Below are 16278 nucleotides of genomic sequence, written 5' to 3'. Positions count from 1 at the left end.
GAAATTAGGCCATGTTATCTGGAAGATCCTTTCAAATTCAAGATTCTAAGATTCCATATTTACTTCACGTATAACAATAATCTCAGAAGTTTGGTAGAAATAACTCAGACTTTTAAACAAATCAAGTGTTTTGACCTAACAACATTCCTGGACACCTGGCAAATACAATAACTCTGGGGGATAGAGAAGATCCTAGTTTGGCAGGATCCCTTTTTCTGCTGGATTAAACATAAGCCAATTTCAACAAAACAGCCTCTCAAAAACTGCAGTTATTAATGGGCTCATGCTGTTGTTTGCATGAATGCAGGTGTTTTTAAAACTATATTTGGTGTAGAGCCATTTAAAATAAAAGGCTGGCTCTATGTAAAATATCTATAATTATCTATAATTTAATCAAGCAGAACACAAAAGCCAAAGGGAATATACATCAATTACCATTTTAATGAATATAGATGATTTCAATCATTAAATATTAAATATATAGGTATTTAATATATTATATAATCCATTTTCCCCTAAGTTGTAAGGTGACATTCATAATAATGAACATCTGGTAAGTACTCCTATTTTTCACTTTTTTACTCTCCAAATAAACTCTCCAGCACAAGCTGGGTAAATATATTGGATGCTCATGTTCAAGTTTGCAAGAGGTCTAAATATCTATTAAGCACGTACCGTGTACCATATACCAGGCACAAAAGACACAAAGATAAATAATATATAGTCCTTATTCTCAGAGTTCACCATCTAATATAATTGATGAGTCAGATATATAAGAAGAGAATCACAGCACAATGTGAAAAGTGCTATAAAAGAGGTGTAAAAACTGTTCTGGGGATACAGAGGAGATATAGAGGCTATTAACTTCTGTAGGAGGGTAAGGTGGATATGGGAAACACTGATAAATGAGGCAATACTTCAGAGCTGAAGACGTATCTGTACTGATGTGGGACATGGGAAAAAAAGAATGTGAATGATTCCTAGATGTCTAGCTTGGGTAACTTGCTGGATGGTGATGAAACTTTAGACATGTTTTCTCATCTACAAACAAGTTCTCATGATGTCAACAAAACTGAACTCCAGATGAAGAAATACCCAAACTATACTGCCTCTTCCCTCAACCCAAAACTGAAAGTGAAATTCCAAAGTACAACTTTGAAAGTTTTTTGTATTTCATCTCAACAACCGATGCCTCACACAACTATCCAAATATTGTACCCTCACCAACATTCAAATAAGAATCAAGTGATTCCTAATGATACAACGTTCATTTCTCAAATATAAATTGATCTCTCTGCCTCCTCCCACCATGATTAAAATTTCGATATGTAAGTAAAAATGTTATTGCACTTTATGCAATATCAAACCAACAATTGTCACTTTCTCTGGAGAGTATCTGAGCTGGAGTGACTACACTAGTAACAGAATAAATAGATTTTAAAACAAAAAAGTTATTGAAAACAAAGAGAAATTTTATAATCATAAAAGGATAATTCCATTAGGAAAATACATTGTCTTTTTGCACTCTGACCTCTTTTTTGTCACATTCGCTCTCATGTTGGGTGGCCATGGAGTAACTAGATTTGGGGAATCTAAAGAAGAGTTAAATCTGAGATATATCTACTTTGAGTGGAACATATTTATGTGGCTTACAGCTATCACTAGCTTCCCGGGGTTGGAATGGCTTTCAAGAATATTCCCACTGCCCACTGTGCCAACACACCCAATATCATAAACACGAAGGTACGGGGCAGAGGTTATATTGAAAAATGAATCTGGCGCCAGAACTATGTAAGTACTGGATGAGAAATCAGTTTAGAAATGGGAAAGCCAGAATCTAGTCTGTCGAAAATTCTTCAAATCATCAAAAACATAAAATTACAAGCAGACAAAACAGGGAAATCCTCTCCTTTCAGGGAAACATTTAATAATGTGGTATTTGTGATTATAAAAGTACCATACATTATTTTTTTTCCCTTTTGGTGGGAAACATGGAAACTAGAATTTATCAGAATTCCTTTCATTTTAGGGCACAAAACTATAAATGGTGAGAGTATCTGTGAGGTAAGTCATATAAATGCATCACTAACACTAATAATAAAATACAAAAGTCAATCAACCATGTTAAGGCAAAGTATTACAAAAATCATACGTTTTCACATGAAGACATGTTCAACGTATGTAGCAAAAAAAATATACATGAAAAATCATAGTCTGCTCACTGCCCCAACAAAACACCATAGGCTAGGTGGCCTAACAGAAATTCATTTATCACAATTCTGGAGTCTAAGAATTCCAAGATCAAGATGCTGGCAAGATAAATCTCATTCTGATGGCTTTTTTTCTTGGTTTGTGGGTGGTTGCCATCTCACTGTGTGCTCACATGATCTATTCTTTGTGCACAAGCTGGGAAGAGCGCATGAGCTCTCAGGTGCCTTTTCTTACAAGGGCACTAATTCCACTATGAGGACTCCACCCTCATGACCTCCTCACTTAACCCTAATTACCTCCCAAAGGCTCCGTCTCCAAATACCATAACATTGGAGGCATTAAGGCTTCAACATATGAATTTTGGAAGGACACAAATATTCAGTCCATAACAAATGTGTGTACAATAGTTAAAGTATTATGTATTTAATGACATTTGACAGCTCTTTAATATCTGCAATTTACTGTGATTTATTTTCTCTTTACAAATGTGCATTCGCTTTCACATCTAATTTTGTTTTTGTAATTTTATATTCTTTCTCTCAAAGAGGACCCCAACCCCACAAAATCTGGACCCTCTCTTGCCCTTAGCATCACCTTTCCATACACCATATCCTCCAGTTCTTTCATATCAAAAGCTGCCCTTCTTACACACAACCATCAACTTGCCACATCAGTCTCCTGAAGTTCCAGCCAACCATGCATTTCTATCTATCCTCATGATTCTAAATCACAAGTCTCAAGAAGAAATCTGGTAAAAGCAGAAAAAAGTTGAATAAGCAAATACTATCACTCCTGGGGAATAACCATGAGGATAAAATTAGGAGCACTTTGCTATTTTCTGTATATTCAACATATACAACTTACTTTACCAAAAGTTTGCAAAACGACTGTGTTACAGGCACTGTATTTTACCCAGAATCACTGTCTTCCTCCAGCCTCCAGGCCCTGTGGCTGAGTTTAGCTTATTTTCACTCACAGTTGATTCCTTCCCACTGGCCCTACAGTCCACCATGGCAACCTGGCTTCCTCAGGTGCCCTGTAGTCAGCCAGTCACACATGTGTCAGTCTGCATTCCAGGTGTGGACCCTGTTTGAATTACTACTTTCCAAAAAGACTCCTTATCTACAAAACAAATCAGTCAATATCAATGAGTTCAAAGAGGGGTGGGAACCAGATTCACACTCCCAAGTTACAAACACAACACGTGTACAGAACACTGCCCACTTGGGCTTTGCCAGGGCTCACTACTGTCGGTGGAGAGAACTGCCACATAAACACAAAGTGTGAAGCTTTATTCTCTCCCCGGGAGTCAGACGCAGAGCGATTTCTTAATAAATGCTCCCGCTGTGCTGAACAAATGATACTGATCTCTACAGTTGGCACTGGAAGCTGGAGCTGGCATATTGCATGTTTTTAAACTTTCATCTCTAAATCCAAGCTGGCAGTTTGGTGTCAAATACCACTGAAGCCTTTTCCATAGATATCTCACCTAACAGATGGAGGAAAATCCTGATTTACAGGAATCCAGGTAACCATGGTGTTCAGTGCACTAGAAGATTTTGCCTTCTCTGCTTGCAAAGAAAGGCTAATCACACACACACACACACACAAACCCCAAAGCTTGGATGTACGACTAGCAGCCCCCAAAAAGTGTTCTTAAAATGTCCTAGAGTTATTAATTGTCCATTTTAATGTTCTATCCTTTTGGCAACTCCACATCTTATATCATCTTGCCATCAGAGTCCACGATTTTTACCAGTGTGCTACTGCTTAGAGCAGGAAAATGAATGTGAATATTTTAAAAGGAATTTCAGCAAGGTCTGAAGCAGAAATGCTTATTTAACTTAACCCTCCATGGACCAGATAATCCAATTAGCACCTCATTGCCTAAACAGTTTGACTAATTAAGCTTTTATTGTGTAAGAATCAATAGTTTAAATTATTTCCTTGGCTTAGATAACTGTTTGGAAGATATAGTAATTCAAACTGTTTAAATGGAATTGTGTTCAATATCCTCAAAAAGTCCACTTTGGGACAATCTTCTTTTTCCCTGTGAGTCATTATTATTAATGCTACTGATAACAGTGATGACCATTTATAGCATGTAAACTTCACTAGATTATATGTCACCCTTTTATAGTGTGTCTCATATTGACATTTAAATATTATACTATTCAATTTTACTTATTTATTTACTGTATCTTCAACTAAAGTTTAAGTAACTTTAGAAAAGATAATGAACCTTATTCATTTTGTATTCCACCATTTGAGAGTCACAGATTTTTTTAAAAGCCCCATGTTACAAATCTAGCATGTTCTGGACCAGTAATACAAAATTACAGCCAAAACCCATTTCCCTACCTTGAAATAGTGGCTCCTGTCATAAAAGACATCTTCTGAGCTTTCTACCAATTCACTTGGAGTTTCTATGCTTCATTAGGAGAAGGCAGCATTTCTCCCAAGAAAGTTCCACTGAAGATGTTCAAAGCCTAGAGCAGCCACTGATGTTGAACCAATAAAAACCTGATGGAGGGGATATATATTTTAGTGCATGATAGGAAGGTGCACAAATTATCAAATTTCTTTTTTACATATCATATTTAATCTGCTTATTGTCTCTTCCCTACCACACTGGTGAGAAACTAATGCTTAAATACCACGGTGTCTATCTTTCCCACTCCATGGGATAATTCAAAAATCTGAAGAATACAGAGCAGAGAACCAAGAGAGGGTCTGCATTCCTGGACTAAGGACATAACCTCTTTGCTGTCTACCCTTTGTAGCCTGTAGTTACTTCTGGGTGCCAGTCCTAGGACCAACTGGACACTCAGCTCTGGGCGGGTTCAAGGATAATCACAGTGGCTCAACCTCAGAGTTCCTCTGAGTCCCATCAAGATACTTACCACTGCTTTTCACACTCCTCCGTATGATGCATGGTAGGTACAATGCCCAAAGCGGCTCATAGCATCTGCTGCATGCTTGTGGGACAGATTGACTCCACAGGTAGAGAACTTTTCTCAAATTATGTTTCTACTCTTGGTCTCACCCTGTAAGATCTAACCAGTTTCTGCCTCCTCACGCCAAATATGTGTGTTGTGTGTTCATCCTGTTCCCTTGAGAGCCACCCGGATATAATATTCTCAATGGGTGCAAAGCAAAACCTCTTGAGAAACACATACAGAGCTCTTTTACCTGGGGAAATGACGGAAAGACTTTTACCATAAGATTGGCTTTATTTTTATGACTGTAATTATATAATTAGAAGTTTACGCATTTTTTTCCCGGATATACTACTATGGTAGAGTTGAGAATAATTTTTCGTACAGCTGAGTTTTAAATTTTTTATGGGAAGAATAATGGCCCCAAAGATGTCCATATCCTAATTCCCAGAAACCATGAATATGTTACTTTACATGGCAAAAAGAATTTTACAGACTGATTAAATTAACTGATCTTGAGATAGGGGATTATCCTGAATTATCCATGTGGATCCAATCTAATTACGTTAAGCCCTTCAAAATCAAGAGAATTTTCCACTGTGGTCAATGAAAGAGAGAAAGACAGAGAGACAGAGAGAGACAAAGAGAATGTCATAATGGGAAAAAGGTCAGATAGATTTGATATTGATTGCTTTCAAGACGAATTAATGGGTCCATGGGCCAAGGAATGTGAATAGCCTCAAGAAGCTGGTAAAGTCAAAGAAATGGATTCTCCCAGAAGGCTACTACCTTGATTCGAGCCCAGTGAGATCAGTGGCAGACTTCTAAAGCACAAAACTGCAAGATAATAAAGTTGTGGTTTTTTAAACCACTAAGTTTATGGTAATTAGTTATGCCAATAATAAAAAACTGATACATTTTTACACAGATGTAATCTTGACAAACTGTAAACAAAATTTCATAAATAGAAACATTGACATGGAGGAGCCATTGAAATTTACTTAATTTTCTTCAGGATAATACATGCATTTCATTCCAAAAGCCAAACAGCATAGCAGGGGTTGCAAGGAAACTAAGTAGTCCCCAATCTGCTAGCCACCTCCCACTCCTACTTTCCAGAAGTAAACACTTCTAACTGTTAATTGCTTTCACTTACTTCTCGATGAGACCTTTGCATGTCTTAATGATCTTCTCACTCTGCTGTGTCTTTATTCATTAATGTCTGACATTATTATTTGACTTATATTATGGTAGATGAAGATTTAGCTCAGTTTAGCCCATTTTCCCATTCCCCTCCTGATATAGATTACTGTTCTTAGTCTTTTACTGGTTATATTTTCTGGCTTTGAATAATGCAGTCCAACATTTCAATCTTAACCAATCTACCAAGGCCAGCATCTTTTGTCACTACACTTCTGCCTCTAAGTGTCTGTCACTGTAATTTTATTTTTACATTCCAAAGTTGCTAATATTTGAAGTCTGCTCTGAAACCAAATTTAAGTCTTGGGATTTGGACAATAATAAACAGGGTTTATATTATGATGACTGTGTACATATTGCTCATGGTAGAGCCAAGAAATGTTCTCTGGTTATATTTTCTTTCTTATGCTGCCTCTTGTTTATCTTGATATTTCTTTGGCCTTTCTTATTTTCTTGCATTGCCTGCCTTTATTGAATTCTTAAGTTCTTCCATTTCTCTGGGATAATATCAAATCTCTTAAATACCCTGCTGGAGTTTTTTGTCTTTTTAACTCTACATAGGACTCACAAATTTGCTCCATGATTATAAGGCTGAACTTCCCTTTATTATTCTCCCAAACCACTTTCTTCCTAGATCCTAAATCTGCATGATTCTTGGTTTACATCTTCATTTTACTAGGACTGTATAAACAAGTGGTTTCCTTTAAAATGCTGTGTGTGTTGATAAGAATGTAAACAGGTACAGTTACTACGGAAAACAGTATGGAGGTGCCTCAAAAAAACACAGAACTATGGTGTGGTCCAGCAATCCCATTTCTGGATACATACCCAAAGGAAATGAAATCAGTATTTCAAAGAGATATCTTCACTCCTATGCTCATTGCAGCATTATTCACAATAGCCAAGAGAAAGAAGGAGATCCTGCCATTTGCAGAAATATAGGTGAACCCTGAGGGCTTTATGAAAGTGAAATAAGTCAGACAGAAAAATATAAGTACTGTATGCTCTCACTTATGTGCACTTTTTTATGTTTCTACTCTGACAGAAGCAGAGAAAGAATGGTGGTTGCCAGGGGCTATGGGATGGGGAAAATGGGGAGATGTTAGTCAAAGAGTGTAAACTTGCAGCTATAAGTAAGTTCTACGGATCTAATGGGCTATAGTTAGCAATACTGCGTTATATACTTGGAAGTTACCAAGAGAGTAGATCCTAAGTGTTCTCACCACACACACAGAAAAAGAATAGTAATTATATGAAGTGGTGGAGGTGTTAACTAACCATATGTGGTAATCATTTCACAATATATACACGTACATCTTCAATTATACAATATTATATGTCAATTATCTCAATAAAATTTGAATAAATGCTGTGTGTGACTTTTGCAAAGGGTCTTTACTCTCACATTTGATGGGTGCTTTGGTTGATTCTCGATCGGAAATCATTTTTATTTTAACATTTTTCTTAAATATAATATATACATACAGAAACGTGGCCAAATAATAATTGTACAGTTCAATGAATTATCACAAAGTTAACAAGCCTGTGTTAACATTACCAGCTAGAGCGAGAAATAAAACATTACCAGCCCCCCAGAAGCTCCCTGTGGCCCTTCCCCAACATTAACCCTTCCCTCTGCACCAAAAGTAATTACTTTCTGGCTTCTATCATCATAGTCAAGTATTTTTGTCTCCTTTTGAATATAAAGAACTCATTCGTGACTTTTTGTATCTAGTTTCTTTTACTCAATATTACATTTGTGATAGTCATCAAGTTGTAGCACATAGCGACATTATTCACCATTATCATGCATCATTATACATTATATATTATTATTAGCATAATTTATGAACCCATTCTACTGTCAATGAACATGCAGGTTTCTAGTCTGGTGCTATTAATGATAATGTTAATATGAATATTCATATATATATATTTTTTGGTGTACATATGTAGGCATTTCTGTAAGATATATCCCTAGAAATGGAAATGCTTGGTTACAGAGTATCAGAATGTTAAACTTGATTAAATACTGGCAGACAGCAGTATACGAGAGTGCCAAGTTTTAGTGTAATGAGTCTTTTGAAATTTAGTCTTTTTGGTAAGATTTCTTAAAGTGAAGCCCACCATATAAGCTTCTCGCCTATTTGTACATAAAAACATACTTATGCTTATAAAAGCATAAAAATGTGAGGGTTCTTGAAAATGGAATTTTAATGCATGTTTATGAGTTGTATGGCCCTGCATTCTTCATTAAATCCCATCTATTTTCATTTTAGAGAACTGGGGTAGCAGAGTAAAACTGGAGACTAGCTGACTCAAGGGAACCTGAGATTTTAGAGGCCATGTGATGCTCAGGGGAACCCCATGGAAATAGACTATATTACTTACAAGTTTATTGCCAAGTCAACTCACATCCCATAATGAGCAGCTTTAGAGGAGTAACCTGATGTTAGCTTTCTTAGAACTTGTTTTCTTTCAAACACTACTATATCAAAGCAAGATTTTAGGAGTCTCTAACCATTCTTTACTTTTCAATACTCACACAATTTGTATTCAAGACTGTATGTTTGACGATCTTAGGTCACTTAAATTTTACATCCCAGAAAGTAAAACCTAAAGTACTATCAAAGGGTGATAAAACACTCTTGATCAAACAACTCAAGGTGTGGCAAAAGAAGTACAAATAAATTAGCTAGGAAAAGAGAAATTTTTAAAAAACTATCAGATAAACATGGAGTCAGGATCTTTTCCTATTGATAAATATCAACTCTAACTGAAACACTAAAGAAAAGAATAGCGCTGTTAATAAAAATGTCTGTTTCTGAATAGTTCACTCTATATCTACTTGAATTTTAGGATCTCCCGTGTTTAATAACAAACCTACAATAAGAACGTGTACAATGCATTAAAGGATTGTAAGTCTTAAAAGAATCATTTCACCAGTAGACAAAATAATGGGCTGTACTTGGTAAGAAAGACAAAACAGAATTTTTCTTTCTACATTATTAAGTTAATATTGATGCTTATTTATTTCCATACTGGGCAATATCAACTTTAAAATCTAAAATGACAAAACCAGCGCAAAACCAACATTATGGGAACTTATCTCCATGGTCATTATTTTCATTTTCACAGTACTATACAAATATACAAAGTACTTTGACACAATTTATATCATTGGACTCTCAAGGCAATCTATATGGAACATGTTCACATTATTGATGCTGTTTCATAAAACGAAAAGGTTCAGAAAGTTCAAATAAAAAGTCAAAGCTATACATATTACAACTATACTAGCTGAAATAAAGGCAAGTTTCTTTTCCCCAGTTCAAGTTTTCTTTTTATTGAGCAATGCTGGCTTTCTATTGACAGACGAAAGCCAGCGACTATTTGGGAAAGGCATTAGCCTATGAATATAGATATTAGTTGCTACATTTACAAAGAGATTTGATATGATTTACAAAATATTTTATCCATTTTTCTCTGTTTTCTATATTCAAGACAGTAATAGAAATAAAATGGCAAATGAGTGAGAAGGTAATTCCATGCCACTTGTGTTTCTCCAACGACTAAAACTAGAAAAGGTGAATTTAATGGTAAGCAAATACGAGTAAGAGGTAGAGGCTTGGGTATGACCATGACTTGAGAAACCACCCTGGGAGGAAGTAAACAATACAGCCAACCAATGGTTGGGATTCAACGGTCATCAAGAGACAGCTGGAGCCTTGCTTGAACTACCCCAAAGTTCTGAGTGGACCAGTGTTAGGTTTTATATAAGCAGGCTAAATTGAATATATTAGGCAATGCTTCTATAACCTGTCACACCAGCCATGGTTGAAATTTAAACTCTACAGGGAACAGTAGATTCTGTAATATGACAGGCCAATGGACGTGAAATATTTTCCTCCTGAATTCTCCATTACGTCCCCACTGCTAATGTGTAGTCTGGTGCATTAGTTTGTGTAACCTCAATAGGGACTGCTGTCCCTTCCAACTCACTGCACACACTGAATAGTTCCCCTGTGCCAAAACCTTTCAGAAAGATAAAGAAATTATTGCAAATAATTTAATTCCCTTTACCTGTCAAATACACACACACAGGCTTTTGCTTCATGAACACCTGTCAGGTGGAAAGAAGGTAGCAAGAGACATGGTACGTGCTGAAATATATTTATCGATATTCAACTAAACAGAAGAAAACTAGATGCAGTGTAGCTGAGCATAGTATTTTAAAAGACTGACTTCTCTCCAAAGTTTGGCCCACAAAAATTGTCAAGCTTGTTAGATACAATCAACTTTCCAATTTCAATAAAAGTAAACACAGCTGATTCTGTTTTGACAACTTATCAATAAATAATGTTCTTATAAAAACTTCTGCAGTTGGTAAAATAGATACAGGACTTCAAACTCCTGAAATATTTGGCCCTTTCTTAATCCTGTCATCATTTTTTCACTACTGTGATGGCAGAGACCACATCTTATTCAAAATTATATCCCTGTGGCTAGTACACTGTAATTATTTACAAAGAAAGAATAAAGGCAGCGCATGTAGGTCTATAAGGGGTGTGTGTGTGTGAGAGAGAGACATATATCAAGGGTTTTCCATAATTTCTAATATTTTTCATATCTCCCTATACCATTTATATTCAAATATAGAACCCAATCAGTAATACAGTATCTCTAAGAAAGCAACTTCTCATAACAGTTCATGAAAAAAAACAGTGTAACAAATTAATTATGTGTCAAATTATTGGTGACCATTTTCCTATGGTATGAAAGTGATGTTAACCATTTAATGCCAATTTCCTCAACTCTGCTTCTCCCCACATCCACATGTCTCTGTTTCTCCAGTATTATCCTTTTCTCTTTCTTGAGCATCAGAGGAAACAACAATGTAACTTTTATTGAAGGTAAATCCTTCCCCTTCACCTCCTAGAGGTTCCTCTGAGGCTTCATCAATAGGCCCCTCTTTTGCAGAATTTCAGTCTTTTATCCTCCTCTCTGGATTTTTCTTTTGCATATTATTTTACTGCTACTGGTTAAAATTCTGAGTTAGAAGTGGATCCAAAAATGCAGTCTCAATAGTCAATCAACCTCTCTCTCTGTGTCTATTTCTGTGTCTCAATCTCTCCCTCTCCTCTTCTCCTCATCTCTTCCTCTCCTTCTCTCTCCCTCTCTGTCCTCTATATGTGATTTTTGTGTTCTGACTGCCTCTGGATCTTTCCTTTTCGGACATTCTCATTGTCCTTGTACTATGAATACCCGAGGGAAAACTGCCTCTTCCCTAATGGCTGCAGAAAAAGTCCCAGGGAGAGCTCTTAATCTCCTGGGTGGAGTCATGTGCTTCTCTCAGAACCAGATCTCTTGGCCGAAAGATTAAATGCCCTTATGAACTAGGTCTGAGTCACATGGAGATTCTGGAGCAGAAGAAAAGAGAGAAGAGGGAATTATCTGCGGCCACACCACATGGACAGAGGCTAAAAGAGAGGTGATTCTGCAAAAGAAAATTATGCAGTGCAGAAAAAAAGTGCAAAATTAATTAACTCTCTCCAATCATAAACCTTTTTTTTCTTCAGCAGCGTTTTCCTTTTAGGATAATGGCCTCTCTTTATGACTCCAAGTTGCCAAATGACAAATATAAACTCCACTTCCTATGCATCATCCACTCCCTTCTTGCCCTTTAAAAGTGGCCTCCAAACTTCTCTAACATTAATGTTGTCCTCTCAAAAGTCACCAGCGGGGCTTCCTTCCTGCTTTCTCTTCACTCACCACCTCTCTACAGCCCTTGGCACAGTTTATCACTCCCTTTGTATAATTCTTTCCTCCTAAAACTTCCCAGACACTCAAATATTTCCCTCCATTTGTCCCTATTCTTCTCTCCCTCTTCCTCATCGCAGACACGTCTGAGGCCACGTCTTCATCCTTCCTCTCTTCACTCTTCTTCATTTCATGATCTCACACTCACGTGCCTTCAATTATTCTCTCTGCTGAATGACCTTAAACATCTACATCCCCAGCTCAGAACTCCTGCACACTTCTTCATGGTTCCAGCTGGACAGTCCACCAACAATGTAAACTTGGATGGCTTCCACCTGACTCCTAACGGTACCATCACTTTCCAGTAACCTATTTTGAATCTCAAGTGCCTCGGACGTTTCTCTCCGTGTACAGTCCTGTACCACTTCCTCCCGATCAGTCCTCCTTTTGTCATCTCATATAGTGTCTTTCTGTTCACAGTGACATCACCAAGCAAAAATTCTTATTACCTTCCAACAATGACTGCAGTGTTTTCCCTGCTCTAGGACCTCCTCCATTTCAATCTACTTTAAATTTTCACATTGAGCATATTACTCTATTGCCCAAAAACTTTTCATGGTATGTGCTTGCTGATGGTCCACATTTCTCTATTAGGTAGAACTATCTTTTAAAGGTTTGCATGCTTTAGAGATCCTTTTCTTTTCTTTTTTTCATTCTCAAACCTTGACTAATATGAAGCAACCACCCAGGACAATTATGCCTGCTCTGTAGACCTAAACTTTTCCTTATTTGGGATACCCCAGGTTAGGGACTGCAGGATGGGTGGGGGTGTAAACTATAGGAAGTTCCAGCAAGATTTTTTTAGGCACAGGTCTGGAGTCCCATTTTATAATTAGCTCATCTCTTAACTGCTTTTGAACTCAGCACAGAAATGAGGATTACTTATTTTCCTCCTGAAAAATGCCCACGTGTAGGCTCAGATACTTAAAATTTTTTCACAATAGCACCTATACATCAACGACCAAAGTAAAAGATCTGAACATCTCTTAGAAACGGATGGGACACAAGAGTTGCCTGCCTATAATTAGAACTATTCAAGCTAAAAGGGACCGAAAATCATTCAATTCCACTCCATCCTTTTACAGATGAAGTGGCTTACCCAACTTTAACCACCTGTTCAGAGACTAAATGGTATCTAGAACCTAGATTTGTCTATTTGAAATCCAGAGCTTCTTCAATTTACACCACACAGCTTTCCAAACAGTGGTGACTCTGCCTTAAGGACCGTGTCCCCCATGAAAGGAATCAATAATGTGGCAAGATGAATCCTCTATAAACAGAACTAGGTTACAGCATTCAAGAAATTGCAAGTGAACATAAAATATATCTCTGAGTCTTTCACAAAGACTCTATTGCCAAATTATCCTTTCTTGCTTATAAGGAAAATGTTTAAGAATTAGTTTCTAACAGAGGAATTTATCATTTTGGCAGCCCAAACCACCATGTAAGAGAAAGCTGTAATTATTAAAATTATGTGTTTAAGTTATTAATATGTAATTAATAATTAAAAGCATTAAGTCTTTTAATGATTAAAATTATTGAAGCCTTCCCAAAATGTTTTAACCCAGAACTACATTGTATGACATCTAGAGCACATGTAAATAGTCCAATCCACGTCATGTTCAAGTCTGTAATATTTAAGTAGTGTTTCTCTTGGTGTTGACCATAATCTGGTAATTGATTGGCCCACCCAAAACCACCACCTACAGTATTCGAAGGAATGAGGTAAAAATGGAGAAGTCAGTTATATCCAGATGAAATACTTCTTGTAAAATGACAATTTGTTGAAAATTTAATCAAGCTGAAAATGAACCTAATATTGGGCTGGCATTTGTTCCTGCAGAAATTGGCTGAGGAATGGTCACTGAAAGGTTTTCCATTAAATGTGGCTCTGCCTGTGCATTCAGGCTCACTGAGGTGTGAGAAGCAGATAACGGCTGGCTGAGAATAAGAGAAAGGTAATGGAATCAGCAGGTGTTTCCTCTGAAGGGACACACAAAGTTCGAACTTAAAAAGGTGTCATTGAATAGTTTCAGGCACAACTGGATGATCCGACCACAACCAAAGTTCAGCAAGTAGCACACACTACTGATTTACCAGCTGGGCTTTGGAGTTCACTGGACCTAGATTCAGGTCCCAGCCCTGCAACTTCGGGTCACATCATTGTACAATTCAAGCTGTCAGAGCCTTTTGGCTTCCTCTTCTGTCAAACAGTGTTAATAATATTGCCTACTTCTAAGAGTTATTGAAAGGTTCATTGATTAAGCCCTCAGTGAAGGCTGGTGCTGATTACTCCATAACATAACAAAACATTTTTTTCTGTGCCCCTAGAATGATTATATATCCAGTCCCAGTTGGTACGTATTGTTCCTTTCATGTCCCCCTTTTCTGATATTCTCTTAATGGGAGTTTGTGTCAGGCCTAGGGATGGATAAGCAGTGTCACCAATGCTGTTAAGATGCCTGACACCTGATACACTACATAATCCTCAACCATCCCTGAATCCTTGACAGTTGACTCTACATGCCGAGTCCATCTGAGCTTAAAAAAAAATCAGAATATGTTCAAACTGGAAGAGACTTTGGCCATTTAAGGAAAAGTCCTCATTTTATGTGTAGGAAGTAGTAGACATGCAGAAAATGCAGAGAACAGCAGAAAAAAAGAATCATGTCTCTGATGTTCTAGTTATCTCCTGCAACCTCTAGAAAGTGCGCCGACTGTGGCCGAGAGTGATTACAACAACAGCGGTAACAGCAACAGAACACACAACATCTACTGAGCATTTTCTCCGCTCTGGGCACTAGTCTAAGCGTTTTGCTTATATTAACACATTTAATTGTCACAACGACCCAACACTAGGTACTACTCTTATGTCAGTGTACTTCAGCTTTTAAAACTACGGAGAAGTAACTGGCCCAAGGCCACGTGTCTAGTAAGTGACGTGGAAGGAAGAGTATTTGCACTTGCTCCCTATTGTACACCAAGCATATGCCAAGTTCTTTAAGAAATTTAAAGGGAACTAACAATTATTGAGCACTTACTATTAACCAGGCAGCCAGAAGTTTTCTATCGGCCACTTCTGAAGAGTAAGGATGGCCTTCTTTCCAGAGGCAGGGCCTCAATAAGCACCTCAGTTTCACAAGGGACAATTCTTATCTCTTAAAACATCTCTAAGATGAGTAGGTTGGGATCTTCCTCGCTGTCCCTTCTATTGTGCAAAATAGATCTCAAATTGAAAACTCATTAGATGGGTGTGATGGTGTCAACTTGACTGGCCATGGGTGCCCAGATACTTGGTCAAATGTTATTCTGGTTGTGTCAGGGAGGGTGTTTCTGGAAGAAATTAACATTTGAATCAGAAGACTAAGTAAAGCAGATGCCCTCCCTAGTGTGAGCAACCTAATCAGTTGAAGGTCTGGATAGAACAAAAAGGTTAACCCGCAGGCGGGTAAGAGGAAACTGCTTGAACTAGGACATCACCTTTTCCCTGCCTTTGGACTCGAATTGAAATACTGGCAGATATCACGCCTGCGAGCACTGGGACTGGACCTGCACCATCAGCTTTCCTGGGTCTCCAGTCTGCCAAGTGCAGACCTTGGGACTTATCAGCCTCCATAATGGTGTAAGCCAGTTTCTTATAATAAATACATACCTCTCTGTCTCCCTTCTCCCTCCCTCCCTCTCTCTCTCATGTCTCTCTCCGCTCCCCAATTCATATATATCTAGAGAGAGAACTGTGCAGGTCCACTTATACACAGACTTTTTCCGTAGTAAATACCACAGCATACACATCTGCAGTTAGTTGAAACCAGGGATGCAGAGATGTGTAACCGTGGATACAGAGAAATAGCAGATAGCGGAAACACGAATGCAGAGAGTCAACTATAAGTTACATGCACATTTTTGACTGAGGGGAGGGTCAGCACCCCTAACCTCCATGGTGTTCAAGGGTCAACTTTATATAGAAAAAGAATATATATTCTTTTCTCTGGAGAATCATAACTAATACATACAGGGTTAGCACAGGCTAGATGAGACACAGTGAAAGACAGCATTAATAATCCACACTAAAGCACAAGAATAAAAAAATTAATAGGAAAAAACCCCA

At 37.6% G+C, this 16278-nt stretch overlaps 1 long non-coding RNA gene across 3 annotated transcripts in view; it reads right to left on the bottom strand.

The window, feature by feature from the left end:
* Positions 1 to 16278, bottom strand: part of LOC140698766 (uncharacterized) — a 472809-nt gene that overhangs the window by 311365 nt on the left and 145166 nt on the right. For all 3 annotated transcript variants that reach the window (XR_012076682.1, XR_012076681.1, XR_012076683.1), the window contains exon 2: positions 4573 to 4734. This is a non-coding gene — a long non-coding RNA (uncharacterized lncRNA). The remainder of the gene's footprint in view (positions 1 to 4572; positions 4735 to 16278) is intronic.

This window comes from Vicugna pacos, chromosome 10, assembly GCF_048564905.1.
Source record: "Vicugna pacos chromosome 10, VicPac4, whole genome shotgun sequence".
Taxonomy (NCBI): Eukaryota; Metazoa; Chordata; class Mammalia; order Artiodactyla; family Camelidae; genus Vicugna; species Vicugna pacos.
Note: the sequence above shows the minus strand (reverse complement) of the source record. Positions and strands in the feature narration are given on the sequence as shown.